The sequence below is a fragment of the Trachypithecus francoisi genome, unplaced genomic scaffold, assembly GCF_009764315.1.
Source record: "Trachypithecus francoisi isolate TF-2019V2 unplaced genomic scaffold, Tfra_2.0 Lachesis_group13, whole genome shotgun sequence".
In the NCBI taxonomy this organism is placed as follows: Eukaryota; Metazoa; Chordata; class Mammalia; order Primates; family Cercopithecidae; genus Trachypithecus; species Trachypithecus francoisi.
This window is the reverse complement of record NW_022681458.1, coordinates 98,883,794-98,902,614: the sequence shown is the minus strand read 5'-3', so window position 1 is coordinate 98,902,614 and position 18,821 is coordinate 98,883,794. Positions and strand designations below refer to the sequence as shown.

The following is an 18,821-nucleotide window of genomic DNA, read 5'->3' as shown; positions in this document are numbered from 1 at the left end:
CCATAAGATTGCAACACCATATTTTTACTGTACCTTTTCTAAGTTTAGGTATGTTTAGATACAGTATTCAGTACAGTAACATGCTGAACAGAGATGTAGCCCAGGACTAATAAACTGTACCATATAGCCTAGGTGTGCAGTACACTCTATGATGCTCCCACAAGTCTCTTCTCGGAACATACCTGTCATTAAATGACACATGACTATATTAAAGTTTATATACACCATAACTCTAAGACTCTTAAAATATCAATCTGCTGGAAGTGACGTAGGCTATCCGAATCAAAAATATGAATCGATTCTTGAAGCGCAAGATAATTACTAATTTGAAAAAACTGGAAAGTAATGTTTAAACTGATAGAATGTAAATACTTCCTATGAATAATTTATGGCATTTCACTCTAATAGGTCCAAATCATAAATTAAGGGAAAAAAATTAAATTTAGTTAATTACTTGGCTTTTTAAGATGCCATAATCAAATAAACTTTAGTACAAGAATAGAAGAGGTCTGAATTACCTAGGTAAGTGTTTAGTTAATTAAGACAACTAGTTCTATTTGGCTCCTGCTAAATCTCATCAAGAAACTGCCTTCGATTCTCAATTTCTCTATAAAATAATGCGACTGGATTATACTACTAAAGTCCCTTACACATCGAAAATTCTGTACTTCTGTGATGCATAAGATTAAAACGTCAACACAATTTTCAAATCAAGACTAAAGAAGCCATCTTAACTTTGCAAACGTGATGTTAAAAAATGTACTATTTCCTACCTTATTGCAAGTATCATGTTTCAGATTTTACCTATTCATTGTTTTCAAGTATGTCAAAGAAAGTTTCGTGACCCTCAATACTAAAACTATTTCATTTAATACAGTAGAGGACCCTAAGGAAAATGTATACCAAAAGGGAGTGGGAGCCGAGAAGAATCTAATCCAAATCAGACCTGGAACGCACTAATTAAAATTCAATATTTCACTTGGTATGTGGGTTCCTGCATGAAACTCCTGTCATGGTTAAAGCTTAAGGTTAAACAGGTTAATAGAAGCCAATAGAATGGCTCTATTGAATTGTACTGAACTTCTTTTTCAGCAGCTCCTTTACCTTACCACTATGTTCAGCTTTAAAATCAACTTCAGGGGTAGGCACCAAATAACCAAGGTGAGCCACGGCAGCCGGGGGCTGCAAACAGAAATCCATCTCGTGTGGAAAATCATCATCAACTCACGTTTTCCATTTCAAACTGCGATACAGGTGGAGGAAAAGCTGTAAAAGCCTTCTCTTTGAACCTCACATCACACCGCCTCAAGGTATTAACTTAAGAATCTCAAGATAAGCTAATGCAGCAGTTGTCAGAAGACTCTAAAAGTTGTATGTGCGGGAGAAGGCAAAAAAACTACTTCGGGACTAAAGGTTAAATTTCGCTGCTGGATTCCCAAGACTTAAATTCAGAGAATCTTTCCATCTGGACAGAATGGGATTGTCTGGATCCCGATGAAAATGGGAAATTATGTGCTTAATCCTCAAACGAGGGATTCCGGGATGGGGGGCACAGTGAGGGTCCTCACACTCGGCTGGCAGAGGAGAGTGAGGCGCTGGGGAGGTCTGGTAACTGAGGGCGACCAGAAGCCAGACGCGAAGGTTTCCCTCAGGAAGGCCTGGGGCTCGCACTGCAAGGGGCCAAGCGCAGGGCAGCCTGGTGGTCGGCGAAGCACCCCAGCCAATTCAGGCCAACCCGGGCGCCCGGCCTCCCTTCTCCCGCGCGAGGGCGACGTGCCCCCACCCGTCCTTGTAGGCTGCGCGAGGAAGAAGCCGAGCGCCGGGCTGCGGAAACCAGCACGCACGACGTGTAGGCACCAAGAAAACGCAATTTGAACACGACCAGTTCGCAGAAAGAACAAAACGCCACGGCCTGGACGCCCCATTCCGAGCGCGGTGCGGACGGCGGCGCAGGGAGCGCAGCGCGTGCGCCCGGGAAGCGCGCGGCTCTCAGCTCCGCCTCCCCCACACACCCCCGCCCCCGGCTCCCCGCGCCGCAGCCGCTGCTGCTGCCCCTCTGGGAACTCCGCGCAGCGCAGCCCCGCGAGGCGGGCGCCGGGGAGGGGAGGGGCCGCGCTCCCCGCCTCCCCGCCGGCCCGCGCGGCTCCCCAGCCCGGAGCCTACTCACCTCCTCCTCCTCCTCCTTGTCTCTCCCTCCTGGCCACCGGCGCGGCCCAGCCGGCGACGCGCTGACGCCGTGCCCCTCCCCCGCGGCCGCCGCGGATGCCGCCGCCCCTCCCGGCCCGCGGCCGCCGCGGCCTTCAGGCGCGTCAGGCGCTGGCCCCGCCCCTCGGCCCGCCCGCGCAATCGAGGCTCCGCCTCTCTGCGCTGCCCGGACTCTGCGGGCGCTAGGTCCGTGAGTCAGCGGCAGCTCCCGCCCGCGCGAGTCGCTCCCCCCCACCCCGGCCCGCGGGCTAGGCTCCTCGCACCTGCCCACTGTCCCCCGGCCTCGCTGTGCTCCCCACCTCCCTGCGCGCCCTTTCGCATTTCGTCAGCACCCTGTCCGCCCCTTCAGCTTTTTCGTACTCTTTCCCCAACCTACTAGTCCTGTTCTAAGCTCACATAGTCGCCTTCTCTTTCCTTCTGGAAGGTCTGTGCTGTTCATTAGGTCGACCTCGGATTCCTCCTGCAGTTTTCCGGCCAGACGCTTGCATCTCATTTCCCGGTCCACTCCCCGGCCTGCTAGAGCCTCAGGGCTCCTGTGCGTTCCCGGCTCCCTTGCCGGCACCCCTACCTGCTCTGCAGCCCGTACCTCCTCCACAGCTGCTTTGCCAATGCCTCTTAATATCCCTCCCTCTGGACCTTCTCGGTTCCCTCCTGGCAAGGCTCTTGCCTTCCTTTCTCCATTTTTCGCGTCCTTTGGGTTCTGGCTACTACACACACTTCTGATGCAGTTTGAGTATTCAATAATTGCATGTTCGCGGTCCCACTTACGCGAAGAGAGTCACATTGAGTAATTAAAAAGCACAAAACAAAGAGACAGCAGTGGAGACCATCTTTTGACTTGCATAGTTCCATCTATATTTTCCTCATGCAATAATATTCTCAATGCCACTTGAATTTCAAGGAATGGGATTTTCTGTTGGGGCTTAAAATTCACAAATGTTGGATTTTTTTTCCCCTGCGACCTAATTTCACTTTAGATCTTTTATTTATAGAATACATAGTAAAAAGAGTACCAGGAAGTCCCAGGTGTTCTTTTGACTGTAAAGTGAGGAATGTGTCCCTTCTTTAAATTTCCTTTCTGAAGTAAAGGATTTTGTATCTGGAAGGAGGTTGTAGGTTAAATGACTCTGGCCAAGGCAAAACATGCAAATATAACTGGATGTCTGGTTTATTAAGTAACTTCATTTTTAAAACTGCAACTTGGAAGAGTTAGGCTGTGATGCGGAAATGAGTTAAGAAACATACGAAAATAAAGGAAATCGGTTAGGCCTTTGTAGTTATATCCACAAGTTGCTTTAAGTTATGTGAGTAAACATTCTTATCCTTAAATTGAAGCGTTGAAACTATCTTCCGTTCTAAACAAAATCCAGCTCTGTGTGGACATTCAAAGTTTAAAACCGTTGTTGAATTGAACAACAGCATTGTAAGCATTTGAAAGCCTAATAAACCATCTGTCCATCCACTTTCACACAAATTGAGAAACAGAAAAGAGTAAATGCCAAAACCTGAAAGTGAGTGTTCCTGACTGCATATGAAACTAGCAAATCCTATTACACAGAATAAGGTACAAAATGCTTCTCCACTTACGATGGGGTTACTTCCCAATAAACACAATGTAGGTTGAAAGTATTGTAAGCCGAAATTGCATTTAATGCTAGCAACACAGCAGATGGTCCTTGACTTCCAATATTTTCAACTTTAGGATGGTATGAAATGTATATGCATTCAGTAGAAACCATAACTCCATCGTAAGTCATAAGAAGCTCCGCAACTTACCATGGGGTTACATCCAGATAAACCCATTGTAAAATGGAAAAATTCTAAATCGAACCACAATATCTGAAAAATCCTAAAGTTTGTGGCTTGCCATTTCATTGCTTTTAAAATAGAATTACATAATTTTATAATTAAACTGGAAGTTTAATTGGGAGTCTAAACCTTTCGTTTTAAAATGAAAAAAATTTAAATCTTTTTAAATTTGATTAAGAACTGAAGCCCAGAGACGGTAAGTTGTGTACCCAATATTACCCAGCTTAACTGGAAACAAAGCCAGGGTTCAACTCAGATTTTCTGTCTCACATACCTGCCAGCATCTGGCTCGTATTAATAGTTAACACTTAAATAAAGCTATTCAACATCAAAATTCCTTGACTTTGCAGCTTTGCCTACATGGTCTGAGTGATGTATGAAATTGCAATTGGCATTAGCTAGGAAGGTATTTCTGTCAGAAGCTGTTTTGTCCCACTGATTTCAAGGATTCCTATTGCACAACTTTCATCTCAGTCAGGGTTCATCTGCATGATCCAGGCAATTCTGGCCAGACCTCTGGAGCCATGAACCAACCAAATGCATTCATCCTCGGTGGTGACAAGGTCTGTGCCTAATTATAAGAATTATTAAGTCCCTATTGCCAAGAAAATTACGACATCACTGGGAAGGTAAAATATGAAACACAAAATGATAATTCAACACTACTAATGAGGGATTCAGTTGTCAATTACCAATTTTAAGCAAACAATCCATGTAAATTAAGGGAAGACTTCTTAACAATAACAAAAAAGGACAAAAAATGAAATTTAGAATTTAGGTTGGCTTATGGAGTAAAAAGGTAAAGGAAATTGCTTAAACAAAGGTAGTAAGAAGAAAATAGGCACATCAATAACCAGGGAAAAGATAGGAATCAGCTGAGCTAAAACAGGAGATTCATTTTAGAAACAACAGAAAATTAACTGAAATAACAGAGTAGGATCAATGATAAAGAGCCTAAATTTGAGCCTGAGGTATTTATTCTAATAGGAAATCATCTGGGTGAACTTGCAGTGGGGAGAGGAGGACAAGACAGGGCGACCATAACCTTGTCTGGTTCTAATGAAGCAAATATAATTTAAAAGAATCATTGGTCATGAATACAACTGAGAAAAGACTTGGGTTCACTGAGTATATATAAGAATCAAAGACGAGAATGAAGTCCAAGATGACTTTAGGATTGTGGAAAGAGTCAATAACAGGATATACAGACCTTCGCACCTTAGAGTTGGAAGATGATCAACACTCACTGGTACAGCCTCTAAATTGATCGATAAGGAAGTCAGACATTTTCCCAAGGTAGATCCTCATCGTCACAAACTCATTCCAGAAAACTGTAGTTTACTGTTTAAATAGAATTAGAAGGCGAAAAAGAAAACTCTCACCCTGTTCCTGTCCCTGTTGGCGTTTTATGGTCAGCTAATTTTTATTTCTACTTCAGGCCCACTGATATAAAAGTGCTCAGTAATCCAGCATATAATATTACAGTAGGAAATAAATCAATAAGTGTTTATTAAATAAGTACCAAATGCATTTTGGTATGTTTCTACTCAGAACTCTACTAGGTGGGGAAGCCTAAAAAGTATAAAAAGGGAAGGGCCTCTGCCTTTCAGAAGCTTACAATGTGGTTGAAGAAAAAAGTTCAAAGCACCTGAAACAATAGAGAGTAAATTCCATGGACAGTGAGAAGAACATATGTGGACTGGAAGGTGTGTTTATATGGAAACAGGGAGGAATACTGTTGAATGGATTGGAAGTGATATGATCTATAAAGTTCATTGTTCAACACATTTTCGTTAATCTTTAAGCACCCTTCTAGGTATTGGAGGTAAAGTAGTAAAATAAAAACTCCTATTCCTATTGAGGTTACATTCTGTTCAGGAGAGACAGAGAAGAACAAGTAGATACACAACTATAAGAATAACAGGTGCTGTGGGCCGACCGCGGTGGCTCACACCTGTAATCCCAGCACTTCGGGAGGCCAAGGTGGGCGGATCATGAGGTCAGGAGATCGAGACCATCCTGGCTAACACGGTGAAACCCTGTCTCTAATAAAAACACAAAAAATTAACCAGGCGTGGTGGTAGGAGCCTGTAGTCCCAGCTACTCGGGAGGCTGAAGCAGGAGAATGGTGTGAACCCGAGAGGCAGAGTTTGCAGTGAGCCAGGATCACACTACTGCACTCCAGCTTGGGTGACAGAGCAAGACTCCATCTCAAAAAAAAAAAAAAAAAAAAAAGAGTAACAGTTGCTCTAAAGAAAATAAACGGCAAAGGTGTCAGAATACATGTGTAGAGAGTAGGACTGACCTTTCTGAGGAACACTTAAACTATCACTTGAATGAAAGAAACAACCAGTCATGGATGATCCAGAGAAGAGTAGTTCAGGCAGACAGTATGCCAGTGTAGAGCCCTAAGAAGCGACATGTGAACTCTAAGAGAAGAGTTTCCATAGAATGAGGAGGTAAGAAGTGAGGAAAGGGAAGCAGTGAACTTTCTGAGTATAAAAACCAGTACAGCTCAAAGTGTGCAAAAGGATATGTATATTTTATTTGCCTTTTAAGGCCATTTATACTTTGAAATACTATTGAATTTTTGTTTGTTTGTTTTTGTTTTTGTTTTTGAGACACAGTCTGGCTCTGTCGCCCAGGCTGGAGTGCAGTGGCGCCATCTCGGCTCACTGCAACCTCCACCTCCCAGATTCAAGCAATTCTCCTGCCTCAGCCTCTCAAGTTAGCTGGGACTACAGGCGTGTGCCACCATGCCTGGCTAAATTTTTTGTGTGTGTTTTAGTAGAAACAGGGTTTCACCATCCTAGCCAGAATGGTCTCGATCTCATGATCTGCCTGCCTTGGCCTGCCACCGTGCTGGGATTACGGGCGTGAACCACCGTACCCGGCCCAAATACTATTGAATTTCTAAATCCATTTAAATGCTCCCATCAGGTCTAACTTTTAATTAAATGCTCCCATCAGGTCTAACTGAGGGGAAAACAAATGTATTAGAGATGTATCTGATATGCTTTTCTGGGCCAAAATGCAGTCACATTGATGACTCCTTGCTCTAAATGTAATTACAGAAAGTTTACTTTTGTTCCTGAGATATGACAAGAAGCTAAGTGTAGAAACACTGAGGCAAATGTAGTATCATATCAGTTATGGCTCCATTATTGCCATTTGTTAAGTCTAAACCACATGGGCTGTGGATTGGACCTTGGACACATCATATATTGTCACTGAATTCCAGGTTTTCATTAATAAAGAAGGGGAATCACCCAGATATTAGGCTTATAAAGAAAAACTAACACCATTCTGTGAGATGCACATATACAGATACCATGACTCTCAAGTGCAGCTATTGCAGTCTGGAAGAAGACAACTCGGTTGAACTAGATGTTCTTTTGCCCAGCAAACTGTAAGACAATTAATGAGTACTTTTCTTCCCTAGAAACAGACAACACTAGTTTGGCAGTCAGAGTGGAAGGAGAAACCTAAGTCCCCTTCATTTGTAGCAATGCAATTGAGCACCTCAAGGAAAGCAAACCTGCCTCTGGCTAAGCTGTGTCCACACATGCATGTGCATGCATGTCGGTGGGTAGAGTGTGTTAATTTGTTAGGTGTTATTGAAAAATGAAATGCTATTAGCACTCTTTTTTATTTGGAATATACTTCATTTTAAGATCCATTGGGGCCAGTTAATCTCTTGGGATGGTTTGGAAAACTTCATTAAATTCAATGAAGGAAAAATAAGTGTAAGTGATTCTAAAAATAATCATGAAATTTACTATGTTTAATTTGCCGGCCCAAGTGCTTCTCAAGTCAGTAGTGACCAAGGATCCCTAGCATTAATGAACAATTACCATATTGCTGAAATCAACACCATATTTAGCCTTAAAAGCCTTCTTGTTATTGGTGCTGAAAGAGGCCAAAAACATCAGTAGCCCAGGAAGCATAAAATGTACTCTCTGTTGATGAAACAGTCTCTTTAAATTAGGGTTTAACTATTTGAACACTATAATGCGAGAGAATTTGCTTTGTCATTGTTACCTTGCGGCCTAGAGACAGAAGCGTTTCATACTGTGGTTCATCCTGTACCTTTTATCAAGGATAAATTCATGTTTTCGTTTAAAAACAAAGAAAGCTTACATAATCTCTCCTCATGATTAGCCCTTCCAGCAATTATCTGTTGCTTGGAATCAGTGTCAGCCAACCAAGTTCAGATGGCAAAAAAAAAAAAAAAAAATGTTTGATCTGCCGTGATGTGATTTAGAAGACTGTGCGCATGGAAGGTACAGCTATGCACATACAGAGAACATATTTATCTAATTTGACTGCCAGTGATTTAATTAATGTTTGTCAAGCACTTTGAACATGAAAAGAACTATCTGAAAGCTGAGAGCTATTACTCATAATCATTTTTCCTATTTGTTGAACTAAAATTAACATACAAATGTGATACTCTTATGGTATCTTTGAGAGAGATGCTCCTATTCTAACAAATTCATTGGACCACACTTTAAGAAAGTCTCATTAAAACTTCAAGCCTCTGGTTTTTGAAAGTCAAGCTTCAAGCTGGTTGGGAATCATCCATCAGTAGATTTTGAAGCATACAGGCTAAATAAACACCAGTGACAGCTTGGGGAAGTGTATGCACCTGTTTATTGAGAAAAAGTTAACAGGGCACATCTAAAATAAGAACACAGACCGCAACCTGATTTTCAATAAGTTTTTGTGCGTGCCTACACTTAAAATTACCCATATTATCATCTAATTTTTTCTTCTAATTTTCTCTCCAAAGAATAACTACTAATGAGCACGATGTCTTGGTAACAATCAGAGAGGAAAAGAAAAAAAGGGAAAGACCCTATTTTACAGCTTTGAGAAGAAGCAGACATGATGTTTTCCATTATTGCTTTTTCTCCAAGTCAAGTATAAGAGCAATTGGCAAAAGAAGAAGACATCTTGATGAGAAAGTAAGGAGCCTGGACAAGGGCCGTGGTCTGTCATTATTTTCCACATAGAGATTTTAGCAGTATTGCATTCATACCTGCAAAGGACTGGTGGGATATTTGTTGAACTTTCCAGGACTGTGGAGAAGAATGGACTCCCTGTGGAACAGAAGGTTGACTCTGAGTTTCCCAGGAGATTTGTTTTTGAATTTTAGTTTAATTTTCTTTACATTCCAGTCCCCTAAAGATAATTTTTACATTGCACTTTTTTTTTTTTTTTTGAGACGGAGTCTCACTCTGTGGCCCAGGCTGGAGTGCAGTGGCGCGATCTCGGCTCACTGCAAGCTCCGCCTCCCGAGTTCACGCCATTCTCCTGCCTCAGCCTCCCGAGTAGCTGGGACTACAGGCGCCCGCCAACTCGCCCGGCTAGTTTTTTTTTTTTTTTTTTTGTATTTTTTAGTAGAGACGGGGTTTCACCGTGTAGACCAGGATGGTCTCGATCTCCTGACCTCGTGATCCACCCGTCTCGGCCTCCCAAAGTACATTGCACTTTAATGCAGAATCTTCTTTATGTACCATGCAGCACACATATCTTAATAGGGTATGCCTGATTAAAAACACTAGTCTCATCTCAACCCTATTAAACTGAACTATACATACAGGCCTGGAAATGTACCCTTTCTACAAGCTCCTCCATGGTTTTATGCTTTCTACAGTTCAAGAAAGAACTCTAGAGGAGGTATTGCTTACCATGTCTGGCCATTCTCAGCACAGATCTTGTAGTAATCAAATGCTGCAGGAACAGTGGTGTCCACTGATTACTCTCCAAAGAAGAGTCTTACAGTTTCCACCCTCTCATGTCATTAGCTTGGGGCCATGTAACTAGCAGTAACCAATGGGCTTGCGGAAAAATGAAGAGTGTTGCTTCCAGCTCTAGGTTCTTTTTTTTTTTTTTTAAACAGAGTCTCCCTCTGTCAACCAGACAGGAGTGCAGTGGCCCGATCTCAGCTCACTGCAACCTCCTCCTCCTGGGTTCAAGTCATTCTCAGTGCCTGTCGAGTACCTGGAACTACAGGAGTACGCCACGTGCCCGGCTAATTTTTGTGTATTTACTAGACACACAGTTTTGTCATGTTGGCCAGGCTGGTCTTGAACTCCGCACCTCAAGAGATCCGCCCACTCAGGTCTCCCAAAGTGCTGGGATTACAGGCATGAGCCACTGTGCCCGGTCAGCTGTGGGTTATTAAGGGCACTCCGCCTTTCCCCACCTCTGTGTCCCTGGAAGCCCCATTTTCCAGATGGTGTAGCTATAAGAAAGAAGCAACCCTGCATCCCTGGGAGTGGGTCTGAAGAGCAACTAGACCCCTCAAGAGACTTCTGATGAGTGAAAAGTAAACGTTTAACAGTTTAAGAGCTCAGGTGTCATTCGCTACACTAGCATTGTGGAACCTATCCTGACAAACACAACCTGATTTAGCTATTTCTCTTTCACAACTGCAGAAACATTTTTTAACTTTGCACTGTGAACAGGTAGAAAAGGATAATAGAAGGAACAATGTAATTTACTGAATAAATCATTTAAGTACAAATCGATATACGAAAATCACAAATTGTATATTGTATGATAGGAAAAAAATGTTCTTTATGTAGTTCAGTTCTGACTTTACTTTCCAAACCTCACTCAAAGTAAAGAATTAATAAAATCTTTAGCCTACTATATCTAGATAAAATATATTTGTCCTTGCCAAGCCTAAATCCTCTTCTTTTCTCCAACATGGCCATGCATCGTTAACATTCCATCATCTGGGTTCTCAGATGGATATGGTTTCCATGTCTATTGCCAATCAGAAGTGGATTAATTACTTATGTGTATTTGTTGCTTAAAATTTACTTATTAAGTGCATCGACTAAATTTCTGTGACATTATTGACTAATTCTTTCTATTTGTTACTGCACAAATGTGTGCAATGCTGAAACACAAAGAGATTTCCTCTTCTGTGTACTTTGGGTTCTGCCCTCACACACCTGGGTCTAGCACCTATGGGAAGGATGAATCACAAAGCTTTGATGGAGGGGATGAGTGATGGAAAAACAACTTCCACAGAGGCCGTACACTTGGCAGAAGTCGCTGATCTATACTATTTGCTGATCTACCCCTGAAGCATTCTCTCTGACAGCAGAAGGCCAGTTTTTGCTATTGAACCATTTCAAAATCACTGTTTGAAAGCTACATATGTGCATAAAGAAAAGGCAGGGAACATTTTCTTTTCATGGGTTCTCAAGCACTACAGAGACTCTTTTGTCAGTTACTATGCCTATACTAACCAATGTTACAGCGGCCTCAAATCTTTTTTGAAACAATACGTAAGCTAGCTACAGTTTGCTTCTCCCATGAGTAGAGTACAGTTAATAACATTTCTTATGTTTTAACACATCACCTTTCCCTTAATTCGTAGACCAAATAGAAAAAAAAATAATGTACTGTATTCTTTTTCCTGTTGCTTTTTCAACAATTCACCGAACAAATCCATATAACATTCCTGGAGTCGAGTGGAAGAACCACATGAAATGCACCCATTGAAATCTTTTTCAGTTCTATTTGGTATTTATGCGTCCCCATTTTGAAATTGGGCCATGCTGCTTTTGTTCCTATAGAAAAGAAGTTATGATTTAAGAAAACTTTACAAAAGCGAGGCTGATCTTGATATTATCAAGCTTCCCTCTTTTCTTTTAGCAGAATATTTGAGAAAATGCCAATTGGTGTCGCCTATCATCAGAGCTTTTCAAGATCTGATTACTTTTGAAAATTAACTTGCATAAAACTATCTGACCCTCTTTAACAGATAATATTATATTCCCCTCTGAAAGGTCTGCACCCACATTTGTCTCTGTGTACTGAAAGAGTAAGACCATATCAAAGGGTTTAGATGAAATGATGCCATAACTAACATGTTCTCCCTTTTTGGGGGTGGGCAAGCATTGGTATAAACTCAGGCATTTGGCTGGGCGTGGTGGCTCAAGCCTGTAATCCCTGCACTTTGAGAGGCCAAGGCGGGTGGAACACTTGAGGTCAGGAGTTCAAGACCAACCTGGCCAACATGGTGAAACCCCATCTCTACTAAAAATGCAAAAATTAGCCAGGCATGGTGGCGTACCCCTGTAATCCCAGCTACCGAGAGGCTGAGGTGGGAGAATTGCTTGAACCCCGGAGATGGAGGCTGCAGTGAGCCAAGATCGTGCCACTGCACTCCAGCTTGGGTGACAAAGTGAGACTCCATGTCAAAAATACATACATACATACATACATACATACATACATACATAGGTAACCTAAACTCAGGCATCCATATTCTTTCATGGTGAATGTTAACCGGAATGCCATGTTTGTTCAGACTGTCACTGGATGTTTTTATAATTAGAAGATTCACTTTAAAATGAAAGTCTGAGGTTGATGAGGCAGAACCAGCTATTTTTAAAGGGAAATTCTTATTAGTACAAAATATTGCAGGACAAACAAAATGAATTTTTAAAGGCAGATTAACCAAATTGTTCATTATTGTAGTAAACATTGCAAAAATCAAGAGGATGGACTATATTAGCCATATTATGGACATATTAGCCATACCCAAACTAGTGAATGAAGCACTATGTACCAATTTATGTACAATAATTGTTCATACTAGCATTTTCATAGTTTGGGCAGGGACTCATTTTGTTCCATGTGACCTTTGTTCTCCAGGATTGGTTGCTATTAGAAAATAGAAGCAATAAAAATAAAATAGGATTTTACTAGGCTAGCTTTGGGTTTTTAAAAATACTTAAACATCAAGGGTAAAGCAGAAAACTAGTGTTAGGGAATCTGGTACCTTTACATATTTACAGTAATTTGAGTATTTGAAAAGTAATATTGTTTCTTTTCTTTTTTATAAAGGACATTTAGCAAGGTATGTTTCAGTGGCATATCATTGTAGCATTTAAAAAGAATGACCATGAAAATCAAATTAGGTAAACATAGTCTTTTACCTTTTTTTAATTTTGCATTTCTAACGTTTGGTTTTCCTTTGGGTGTAGATGGGTATGTCAGAGGAGGGGTATATTTCAAAGAAAGAGCTTAATAAAGTAATTTACTGACAGCAGGTCACCACTAATAAGCAAATATTTTATAAATCATGAGACTGAGTAGATTACAAAAGAAGGGGTGAAAACCGCTGCCAAAAGACACAACTTCCAAGGAGTTTTCAAAGATGATGAAAAGATCTAAATGTCGATGGTACACATACACAGAATAATTCACTTTTTTTTTTTTTTTTTTTTGAGACGGAGTTTCCCTCTTGTTATCCAGGCTGGAGTGCAATGGCGCGATCTCGGTTCACCACAACCTCCTCCTCTGGGGTTCAAGTGATTCTCCTGCCTCAGTCACCCGAGTAGCTGGAATTACAGGTATGTGCCACCACGCCTGGCTAATTTTGTATTTTTAGTAGAGATGGGGTTTCTCCATGTTGGTCAGGTTGGTCTCAAACTCCTGACCTCAGGTGATTCGCCCACCTCGGCCTCCCAAAGTGCTGGGATTACAGGCATGGGCCACAGCGCCCGGCAATAATTCACTTCTTAAAGGTGCTTCACTAGGTATTTTTAAACTTGTTATTTTGAAAATTCTCAAACATACACCAAAGTAAGAAGACTGTTATTACTAAAAGGGGTGCCCATGAAGTTATCACCATGTTTGTTACACTTGATTTAGGTCCCATTCCCTTCTTTGATGCTGCTTTTATGACTGGAATATTTTAAAGAAAATCCTTATATCATGTTATTTTACACCTAAATACAATAGTATCTTATGTAATTGCAATGCAATTATCACACCTATGTATGTTCAAAATGTCTATTTTCATATCCTTAAGTCATTGCTAGTGATTAACATTTTGTTTGATTTTTATAATCACTTTACTCCTTCCTCCTTTATAGTCACCTTCTCAATTAGCAAAAGAAATCCTACACCTTGATTATTTTTACCATATTCCCTGGGCCCTTCCCATGCCTTTCTCTGGTGTGATGTGTATTCGGAATCTTAATACCATTTCCAAATTCTGCATTGCAATTGCCATGACACAAGAAAATTAAATTTAAATTTTGCTCAGCCAGGCACGGTGGCTTACACCTGTAATCCCAGCACTTTAGAAGGCTGAGGCGTGTAGATCATGAGATCAAGAGATTGAGACCATCCTGGCCAACATGGTATGACCCCCATCTCTACTAAAAATTCAAAAATTCACTGGGCATCGTTGTTCACACCTGTAGTCCTAGCTACTCAGGAGGCTGAGGCAGGAGAATCACTTGAACCCACGAGGTGGAGGTTGCAGTGAGCTGAGATCACACCACTGCATTCCAGCCTGGCAACAGAGCGAGACTCTGTCTCAAAAAAAAAAAAAAATTGCTCAAATTTCAAAGTTTATAGAGTGTAAAAACACTGTAATTTATTTTTAAAAATGAAACAAACCCATAACCTAGCTGTGACTGCATTGAGTAATCCACTAGGTAATTTCTAGGATGTTTCTCCTGGGATCCTTTGCAAATATAGAAAGCCAATTTTTGCTAAATGAAGCCAGTAAACAAATACATAAAATTAAAAAGTAAATGACTGGAAGATAAGGTTTAAATCCTAGCCTGAAAGAGGACAGGAATCCAACACACTGGTTGAAGAGAGTTCTATGGAGAAGAAACTCGTGGGGAGTCTCTTGAGAACACTGCCATCAGGATATAGAGGCTCCAGGTGTTCTCCAACATTGACTGTATCACCCTTCTCTACTCATGGCTAGTCAATGGCATGTGCTACCCTTGAAGGGATAGCAGGACCCCATTCAAACTTGGTGCAGTCTTACCAAGACCACACACAGTGAGGCAGAGGTGGTTTCCCAAAGGAAAATCAACTGAGGACACCGAAAAAGAGAAAATGAGTGTATGGTAGGCAAATTCAACAGAAGGGCAGGATGAGAATGTAGAAACTCTTCTTGCTCTTATCCGTGGCTCTCTGTTCTTTAGCTTTTATTGACGGGTCACTGAGAAAACCAGTCTTTCTCACCAGCTCTGGCTTTGTTCATGTATATATGTCTGTATGTATATTAAAAACTATTAGAAACTACTAGTTTACTAGAACCCCTTTCTTCATGTCCCCTTTGTTAGAAACAGCATTTCACATAACTACAACATCCAAGCTGTTAGAACTGATGAGTTATGTGCACCTGATACTATCCCACTGTCTTTTTTGAACTACTAAGCATGGATATTTAAAATCCACTCTAATTTATAACTTTCTATTTCATTTTTGGATCTCCCTTTTACTCATTTAGCAACTTTCCTTGCAGCTCACTACCATAATAAAAAATAGTAATTTCAAAGCCTAGATCATTCCCCCGTCCTTTCTGCCAAAACATCTGCTCCTGCCCCAGCCACATTTATTTATTTATTTATTTATTTATTTTTCTTTTTCAACTGTTATTTTAGGTTTGTGGGTACACATGCAGGTTTGTTACATGGGTAAATTGCTTGTCACTGGGGTTTGGTGTACAAATGATTTAATCACTCAGCTAGTGAGCATGGTACTCAAAAGGTAGTTTTGCAACCCTCACCCTCCTCCCACTCTCCACCCTCAAGGAGGCCCTGGTATCTGCTGTTCCCCTCTTTGTGTTCATGTGTACTCAATGTTTAGCTCCCACTTGTAAGTGAGGACATGCTATATTTGGTTTTGTGTTCCTGCATTAATTTGCTTAGGAAAATGGCCTTCAGCTGCATCCATATTGCTGCAAAAGATACGATTTTGTTCTTTTTATGGCTTCATAGTATTTCATGGTGCATATATGCCATATTTTCTTTATCCAGTCCATCATCAGTGGGCATCTAGGTTGATTCCATGTCTTTTCTATTGTGAATAATAAACGTGATAACTGTGATAAACATGCATATATCTTTTATATGACTGGATAACTCCCTTTCATACACACACACACCACACTCACACACTAGTTGTTAGTGCCTAGTGTGGTACACAGAAGGCATAAAATGAACATTAGTATTTAATTGGGATGTAGAAAATTTAGTGCCATATGAGCTTGCTACATAATGGAAGAGGTCAAAGACTATTGGTCTAAAAGATATGGCATTTTCCCTTTGGACCAAATGTTTCTCTTTTTTTCTCTTTTTTTTTTTTTCTTAGATGGAGTCTCACTCTGTCACCCAGGCTGGAGCGCAATGGCACAACCTCTGCAACCTCTGCCTCCTGGATTGAAGCAATTCTCCTGCCTCAGTCTCCCAAGTAGCAGGGATTACAGGCACCTGCCACCATGCCCAGCTAATTTTTTTTTTTTTTTTTTGAGGCAGAGTCTCGCTCTGTCACCCAGGCTGGAGTGCAGTGGCCGGATCTCAGCTCACTGCAAGCTCCGCCTCCCGGATTTACGCCATTCTCCTGCCTCAGCCTCCCGAGTAGCCGGGACTACAGGCGCCGGCCACCTCGCCCGGCTAGTTTTTGTATTTTTAGTAGAGACGAGGTTTCACCATGTTAGCCAGGATGGTCTTGATCTCCTGACCTCGTGATCCGCCCTTCTCGGCCTCCCAAAGTGCTGGTATTACAGGCTTGAGCCACCGTGCCCGGCCTAATTTTTGTATTTTTAATAGAGATAGGGTTTTGCCATGCTTGCCAGGCTGCTCTTGAACTCCTGACCTCAAGTGATCTGCCTGCTTTGACCTCCCAAGTGCTGGCGTCACAGGCCTGAGCCACTGCACCTGGCCCTGGACCAAATGTTATAATCAGTGTTTAGAAGGATAAAGGGAAGAGAAGTTGTTCATGTACTATTTTGATTTCCAAGTAAACAAGCTTCAGCTATCTAATTAACCCACTATAAAGTAGTAGCAGAAACTACTACCAGTTTAGTACTAGTACTACTACTAGTAGTACTAAACTAGTAGTCTTAGAAATTAGTAGTAATAGAAACTACCATAAAGTAGTTTCAAGCTATCTTCAAGATATTTTAGAGTGTATGAGAAAGTAATTCATTCAGGAAAGCCTGTTCCACTTTCAGATGTTAGCTCCTCTCTCTGCCTCTATTTCCCATTTTCCAGGGAGGGTGATTCTGCCCATTGGATTCTGCAGATACATTGTGAGTAATTGCTGGGGACAGAGTTTATCTAACAACAGCAGCTTCTTCTAGCCTGCTCCAGGACCTAGTGACTTCCTGCTAACCAAGTCCTTCCTTCCAACTTCTCTCTCTACTACACTCCTAAGAAAGGGCTTGCTATCTTCCCTCATATTTCAAGCCCTGACTTAAATCCAGTCTGCCTTACTTAATCCAGTATGCCATATTTGTGTGTGTGTGTGTGTGTGTGTGTGTGGTGCTGGAACCTCGTCAAGGAGGGGAAATGGCTGTAATATGAGGTGGAGGCAGGGCATGTAAAGCCTTAAGGTCTGGGTTAAGGTCTTTAAAGTTTATACTAAATGTAATTAGGAACTGTGGTAGAAATCTGTTTGGGGAGAAAAAAACTCATATACCAGACTGCCCCTTCCTCTACCCCAGGAAACCTGTGATACTTTATAGAGAGCCTACCTTTCATTCATGAGTGCCATGGTAATATTTTATATGAATATGGATATTAGTAAGCAGACTGTATATTAGGAGGAGATTTTATTAGTCAGAGTATACCTACTGAAGAACGAAAAGCTGGCCGGGCGCGGTGGCTCACAGCTGTAATCCCAGCACTTTGGGAGGCCAAGGCAGGCGGATAGCCTGAGGTCAAGAGTTTGAGACCAGCCTGGCCAATATGGCAAACCCCTGTCTCTACTAAAAATACAAAAAATTAGTTGGGCATGGTGTCAGGAGCCTGTAATCCCATCTACTTAGGAGGCTGAGGCAGGGAGAATCGCTTGAACCTGGGAGGCAGAGGTTGCAGTGAGCTGAGACCATGCCACTGCACTCCAGCGTGGGCAACAAAGTGAGACTCCTTCTCAAAAAAAAAAAAAGAAAGAAAGAAAGAGAAAGAAAAAGAGAGAGAGAGAGAGAGAAAGGAAGGAAGGAAGGAAGGAAGGAAGGAAGAAGGAAGGAAGGAAGGGAGGGAAGGGAGAAAAGAACCATTTAGTATGGTAGAGGACCTAGACGGAACAAAGGACATTATTAAGTCAGAAATCCCACATTAGTTCTGAGAGCTTGGACCAATAGTTTCACCTTATGAATATCACTGTCCCACATCATAACCACCTACAAAGCTTCAGGCAAGCTTTTTTCCACCTATTCGGATTGTTCCCTGTTGCATTCCCAGACCTCCTTGGAGAGTTCTTATCTCCAATGTGCTCACCTGCCCAACAAGCCCAGAGCCAGCCTAGATTTTGTCTCATCTTCATCAACACTAGGTGGGTCAACACCAAATATCTAGTTGTTCACTTTGCCCATTCCCCACCCACTCTCTTGAGTTTTCTGGTCTGCTAGACTACCAAAATGGGGATACAGTTCCACTTATGCGATTGGGGCTTGGGAGGAGGCTCAGAGAAAAACAGCAACCATGCCCTAGTTTACTTACTTTCTATCCTTTGACTAGTCTTGAAGTGAAAACAAGATATATCTAAAGAAAGAGAAACTTTAGTTGGTGGATAATTACATTCTACTTAAACTCAGTACAGAAGTCATTGGTGATGTTGTTAATTTCCACAATATCCTGATTTTCTAGTTCTCTAACTTCTTCTTCTTATCCTTTGCAAGCAATTTTTCTTCTACCTGTGTATAGTCATTCTTCCCTCGGTATCCAATGGTGATTTGTTCCAGGACCCCCAAGGATACTAAAATTAATGGATGCTTAAGTTCCTGTTATAAAATGATGTAGTGT

General features: G+C 41.6%; 1 protein-coding gene across 13 annotated transcripts in view; it reads right to left on the bottom strand.

Annotated features, from left to right (window-relative positions):
• GTDC1 (glycosyltransferase like domain containing 1) overlaps positions 1-2,305 on the bottom strand; it is a 403,927-nt gene extending 401,622 nt beyond the window's left edge. For 4 of the 13 annotated variants that reach the window (XM_033231604.1, XM_033231606.1, XM_033231608.1 and 1 more), the window contains exon 1: positions 2,168-2,303. The gene's annotated coding sequence lies outside the window, so the exon portion shown is untranslated. Of the gene's footprint in view, positions 1-2,167 lie in introns of all 13 variants that reach the window. The other 9 variants (XM_033231599.1, XM_033231600.1, XM_033231602.1 and 6 more) reach the window with 6 other exon arrangements.
• Positions 2,306-18,821: the final 16,516 nt, after the last annotated feature.